The 6,637-nt window shown below is 37.4% G+C and overlaps 1 pseudogene; it reads right to left on the minus strand.

The window, feature by feature from the left end:
* Positions 1-1,026: 1,026 nt before the first annotated feature.
* On the minus strand, positions 1,027-1,692 carry LOC139477071 (uncharacterized; annotated as a pseudogene).
* Positions 1,693-6,637: the final 4,945 nt, after the last annotated feature.

Raw genomic sequence — 6,637 nt, forward strand, 5'->3', positions numbered from 1 at the left:
TAGTGTTCCTACTGTCATGGCGAGTGATTTACGACATCCATTGTCTGAAGAACATTTGATTGCAAAGGCTCATTACCCTGGAGCCATGACATCTGTATGCCTTGAAACACTTAATTGCTGTTATTTATCAGATGCTAATCCTATTTGTTAATCCCCATGTTTGTGTATATCGACCGTCTGCCATCCTGAACAGGATGTGCAAGTATGTCACTGGTGATTTACTGTTTACATTTATATTTATTACTTACTAAATGTCAGGTGACCTTGGCTATATAAGCCTTGGTCCAGAGAGGAGAAAAGGAGAAAAGAAAGGTCTTACCCTTAGCCTAGCTAGGGTTAGGCTGGGTGCTCCGGGGCACCTAGACAACAACCACTACCACTATGTGCTGACCTGGCACATAGTGTCTTTTGTGTGTATATATCTACATGTATAAAGTAAAACTGTATATACCGCAAGCCATCGTCTCCAAGTTGTCACTTCCTACTGAGAACCATACGTTGGTCCCTTGCATATACGAGTATGCAAATTGGTCATTAATCAACGTCGGACCGACAGGCGTTGTTACTACCCTCGATTCAAACTCAAAAACTTTTCAGGTGAACATTTCCCTCGATCAACATATTAATATACTTATCAAAAGAAGTAAGGGAACATGTACCAATATGTCTGCACATAAAACCAAATCAGGAACAGCAGATACATGATTTATTAAAACCTGCATTTTTTTATGAAGTCAAACCTGACACACAAAGTCCCCTTTTTGACTTCTGATACTCGAAGGTTGCAGATTAGTTTCTATGATAAAATGACAAAATTCAAAGGTTAAAAAAATACTTACCTACATGGACGGCTATTCAGAGACTATTCTAAGTCCAGCAAGCTCTGTGTCAGCGGTTCATCCTCGTCCTCCTCAGAAACCCCATCCTCGATAAAGTTAAAAAAATGAATTTTATTGAAAGTCCTTTTCATTTCGGTCTCAATACATTATTGACACAGGTGCGACAGGATACACTATCCCGTTCAACTCACTGTCGGTGAAATGTATTAATCTGGGACGACGATGGTGCAAGCTTTGCCCAGTGTGTTGCAATCTGGTCTCTCAGACTATCTATTGACAACTTGACACCTGTATTCTCTGCAATCTGAGGGATTATAGATCGAGCCAAACGTGCAAACGAAACAGCTTCGTTCGGAGCCTTCGGCTGTTTCATAAGCATGTGTTGGCTTGTCCCGTCATCCAGTCCCCGAACAAATGCATCCGTCCACTCCATGTCAGTCTCACCAAATAGGCTACCTGACTTCAGTCAAATAATCCGCTAAATACGTATCTATAGGTTCAGTTTGGGATAACCTATGACTTACTAAAGATTCTAGGAGGGCCCACCCGTAAGTTGGGTGGACGTACTTGTCCCTGAATAATTTCTCTACTTCATTGAAAATGATAATATCTTCCCCTGGGGATTGTATAAGATCTTTGTACCAGAGATACGCCGAGTCCTTCACAAATAGTGGAAAAACTTCCACTTTTTAAAGTTACCAAAATGAAGGAAACGGTCAAGCCATTCATCAGCATGGGTTGTGTCTCTGCTAGTGAAATGTTCTGTCATCATGGTCGAATCTCCTATATTGAAGTCAGGGGGTGGTGTTTGTACGTCAGGAGCTGAGTGAATGAATATTGCTTCACGCCGCATCAGCAATTTTGCAGCTATTCGCGGCGATTGTACATCAGGACCTGAGGATGAACTTAATGAGGAAATGTTAGGGAGAACACAAGCGTAATGATGTAAAAGCTCGTCGGTAGAGGGTGATAAGTCCAAATTCTGTTCAGAAATAGGGGGAGAAGGGTCCTTGGGAGGAAGAGAGATAGGGGTGATAAGGACGGCAGTTGAGTTATGACAACTTGGGGGGAAGATGGTCACCTGACGTAGATCTATCAGAATTTGGTGTGTGAGACTTTACAAGCCCAAATACACCATGCAAGTCCATACATCAAAAATGAAACCGTACTGCCAAACGTAAGTCTGGGTGGGGCGACAGAATTGAAGGATGGGAACGACAATTTGAAAAACAAAGAATTGGATCGTCTTAAACATTTTTTTCAAGAAAAAACCTGCATTCTCCACCATGCGTAACTGCTTTCGGGCGTCAAGTGTGACCCTGCTACAGTTACTGAAAGTTATGCCGTTCCTGGTCATCATGGTCAGTTAAGCTATGACTTTGCAACTCGCCTTGTCAGCATTGGCTCGGCTCTGCCAAGGTTTGATTGGTTTAATGACGCTTACCCCAAGTTGTCTCTATCACCCTTCACACTCGCATAATAAAGAAACGCAACACCAGCTTTAGACTCACATAGTTTTACTTATTCTCAGCCTATCTATCAATACACGACAGGATCAGACTGGCCAGACCGTCACTAAATGGGAAAACTTAGAACGATTGGGATTCGACTCCATCGATTGCAAACCACGCTCTCCTCTCCTAATGTTAGGGTATCATTTGATAGTGTTTGGGCCTGGCCTGTCTTTGTCGCATGTCCCAATACCTCATTTTGATACGTTAAAAGTTAGATGTGACCATGAACTCATGTGTGTCATAATCGGAAAAATACCAATGCCTGCGTGCCAGACTGCTCATCTCTCTATTGATTTTGTGACTCACTCCGGATGCTACAAATTAAATTTCTCTTGCATCTCTGCTTGTTTCATTAATTACTGGATGAACCAACCAATGATAAATATGAAATGTCAAAAATACACTTGTGATAAATGTGAAATGTCTTTTACCTGTTAATTCCTTTCAAACTAAAAGTTCTCTGTCCCTTTGTGTCCCTTATGCAGCTATAACGATTGTATTTGTCACCATTTTCTAATGTTTTTGAGACGCATTTTAACTTTATAACACATAAGATTTGATTTCTTCAGTGATGCCACTTTAATAAATCCCTGTTTTGTAAATTATGATAAACAGAAGTTTGTATTCCTTGCTCAGTGTGACATTATACAGCCGGATCTTGCAAATCACTGCGACTGTGTTTCAAACGGAGAATCCACTAGTTTGTATGTGCGCTTCGGTGCACTCATGTTTGATGAGGTCAATATGATTTTGTTCAGACTGTTATTGTAATAGTATTGTTTAAATGTGTCTCATAAGCCTTGTTTGCTGAGCATCTTACTTTATATATTGTATTGTAAAATGATCATGATAATGTAACATATGATGTGTGAAACACACAAAAATAGTTCTTCTTCGGTAAAACTGTTTGGGACACCTTTTGCTGCACCAGTATTGCGTTAGCTGAAGATCTTACAATTCCCATAGCATACACCACAGCCACCATCCAGCCGAAAATTTTATCTCCAGTGATATCATTCTTCATCGGATTTCAGTTAGAAATGTATGCAGAACAGTTCCTCATAAGGTGTGAAAAACTTTCAGTAAATTATCACCAATAAGGAAAACAGTTCTTCGTCATAAAACACCATGCTGTAAGTTGACCATCCTCCTGTAAAAGGAATGAAGTTTAAATATTTATTGCTATATATCGAACATTGCTTTTCAGTGTACTTTAAAACAAGTCAATAAAAAATGCAGTATCTTGAGAAATAACGCTTTCCTTATGTCAGTAGTAGCATTGATATGTAACTGACAGCCTACCGTTACAGTAACGGTGCTTTTCTAATATTAATGTGGAATCTGACTACTAGTTTCTAATCTTTATAATGTCTATGTTGTAAGCCACAAATAAATCTTTATCAGAACAAAATGGATGGAGACTGATTATGATCTGGCGTTTTGAATGTTGATGATACTGTTTCAAGCCTATAATAACAAAGTGTTTACATAATATCTATGTTTAATGATACAGTTGTAATTTTGGCACAGCGTGAGCCTTTCGCTATAGAGATAGTTTCTAACCTAACCACTACAGCCATTGGCTATTGAAACAGTGTTTGTTTTCGACTATCTATGTTTAATGATACTATAGAAACAGTGTTCAAGTTAATGATAATATCAGGATAATATTCAGGTGTTGATCCTTTCTAACCGTTAGCACCGCAGCAGTCCTTTGCTATGTGAATGATGTGACTTTTTTCACATTGATATTATTCTGAAACTGAATGTTGCAATCATTCCACTTAAGCAAACATCATAACAATAGGTCTTCTGATATCATCTGAGCGAATGATATACATGTCACTGAAAACACAAGTAACTGATACAACACATCCGCTAGTTTAGTATTAGTTCAAAGCTCATTTTGCTTTAAACACAGGTTCTATTTATTATATATTAAACGGTATTGAGTATGTTACCAAGCTCTGCATTAGCAAACTTGGGATACACAACCAGATGGCATAACTAATTACGTAGCCTAATTCTGAGTAATTCTAACTGATTAGAATCAGCTAGATGTATTTAGTCAAGACATCAAATGTTGATTTCTTGTATTATTTGTTATAAATTATATTGTGCAAACATTGCGGCTTGTATTTTCTTATCAATGTTTAATAACAAACACAGCAAAAAAGTGTAGGTTTCCGTCCTTCGGATACCTTCCGGATACCTTCCCATTTTGGATCCGGCCCGGATACCTTCTTGAAACCTTCCAAAAAAATGTCAAAATTTGCAGGGTGCATTTTGTTCATTTAAGTGTGAAACACATGCAAAAATTATCTGGAAAACACCAAGAAACTTGAAGTTTGCTGAAGGTATCTGGAAGGTCTCCGGAAAGTTTCCTGATACACATTTTCTTGTTTCTGGTTATTTATGTTACTCTGTGCATATCAGATAGCTGTTGTAATATTTTGTGTTATATTAGTTGTAAATATCCTCCTTAAAATGAGATCTGTGGTCATGCATTGTTCACAGGTTCGATTCGCGACATGGGCACAAATGTGTGAAGCTTATTGCTGGTGTCACCCACCGTGATATTGTTGCAATTTTGCTAAAAGTGGCATAACAGCATTCTCACTCAGAAAAAAATGGAAAGTCATTGGCTATGTGCTTTGGCATTTGGCCCTGGTGAGATTAAAAGATAAGTTTGGAACGGTATCAGTACTTGTTATATCTGGACAGTGTAGTTTCATGGGACTACGAAACAGAATACAATTGTCCCAAATTGGTGCATAAGACCAACAGCATCCATAGAAAACGCCTTAATAAAGTACAGAAAAAAATATCAATGTCATTTGTCTACTAACGTGGAACTACAACTTTTGTTAAGTGAGCTGTATATATAGTAAGAAAACATGCAGGGTATTGGTATATTTTATATTTGTTCAGCACCTATGTTATGGCTGATCAGTATTATATTTCTTTATGCTTATGAAGCAAAACAAATTATGTTTTTGGAGAAAAAAAATCATATTTATTGATTATATGACATTTCATTGGTATATATAACAAATTGAAATTTGATCAAGCAAGAAGAGGAACTAGCATAAAGTAACCAGTGGTGTTTGCAAGAACTTACAGAACAGACTATTCAATGCCATTTTCTAAATAAACAAATTAGTCAAATCTCAGAAAAATTTCATGGAAGAAGAATATCTCAAGTCAATTATGTTTCTGCAGTAAACCACAAAAGTCATTCGGATTTGTATAGTCAGCGTCGGTGTACACAACCTGGACATAGTCACAGTGCTTTGGCATAAATTCATTCAGACTTGATTAGTGTCATAATAAAACCACCTACAGTCACACTGATGTGGCATTATTCATTCAGAATCATCACTTTCTGAGGTGAATCTGTTGGTTGTTATAGGGAGGATTGATCATCATCCGGCGAGTCCCTTGTCTGACATGTCTGAGCAATATCTTTTTAAACGAAGCTGGTGTCAGATTGTGAAATCCAGGTACCTGAAACAATTCATAACATCTTAGAAACTTGTTATTAAAAAATAATGAAACACACACATATTTACAAATGTTTAAAGTTGTTTTCTCAAACAGTGAGGTATTGACAATTTATCTTGCAACTGATATTTAACCAATCTTTGAACATGTTAATAAGCCATTGTAAACAGAAAAGTGTTCAGAAAATACAAAAATGTATCTGGTCTTCTAAAACAATACCTTAAGCGCCACAAGGTTCACCTGAATTTTGCTTGAATGTTTGCATTACATCAAAATGTAAGGAAGGGTAAACAAGACAATGCAAAACTAAGTTACATAAGTTCTTATACATAAAAACAGAACTTTTCATAATAATCAAACTTTCAATCACACAAATGATCTCAAAATACAACATAATGAGCGAGTGAGTTGGTATAGTTTCATGCAGCTTGTTAGAAATATTTTAGCTATGGGCTTCACACATTGTACCCATGTGGTGAATCGAACCCGGGTTTTAGAGAACGTGTGTATATCTAAGTTATTATGGATATTTAATTTCTACCGTTAATTGGTAGTCCAACATAGACAGTGATAAGAAATTCAACTGAAAAGCACAACCTGAACCATCAACTATGTACACTTATATCACATTAAAGGGGCCGGTCATGTATTACCAGTATGTTCTCATTCATTTTTCACACTAACGTCCCTGAAAGAAAATGCAAAGCACTTTATATTTTATCGTCAATGTTTTCATAACCCTCCCCTAGAGACTCACATGTTTTGGGTGACCCTCCCTGT

The sequence above is a fragment of the Haliotis cracherodii genome, unplaced genomic scaffold (assembly GCF_022045235.1).
Source record: "Haliotis cracherodii isolate W230 unplaced genomic scaffold, xgHalCrac1.p SCAF_31, whole genome shotgun sequence".
NCBI classification, from domain to species: Eukaryota; Metazoa; Mollusca; class Gastropoda; order Lepetellida; family Haliotidae; genus Haliotis; species Haliotis cracherodii.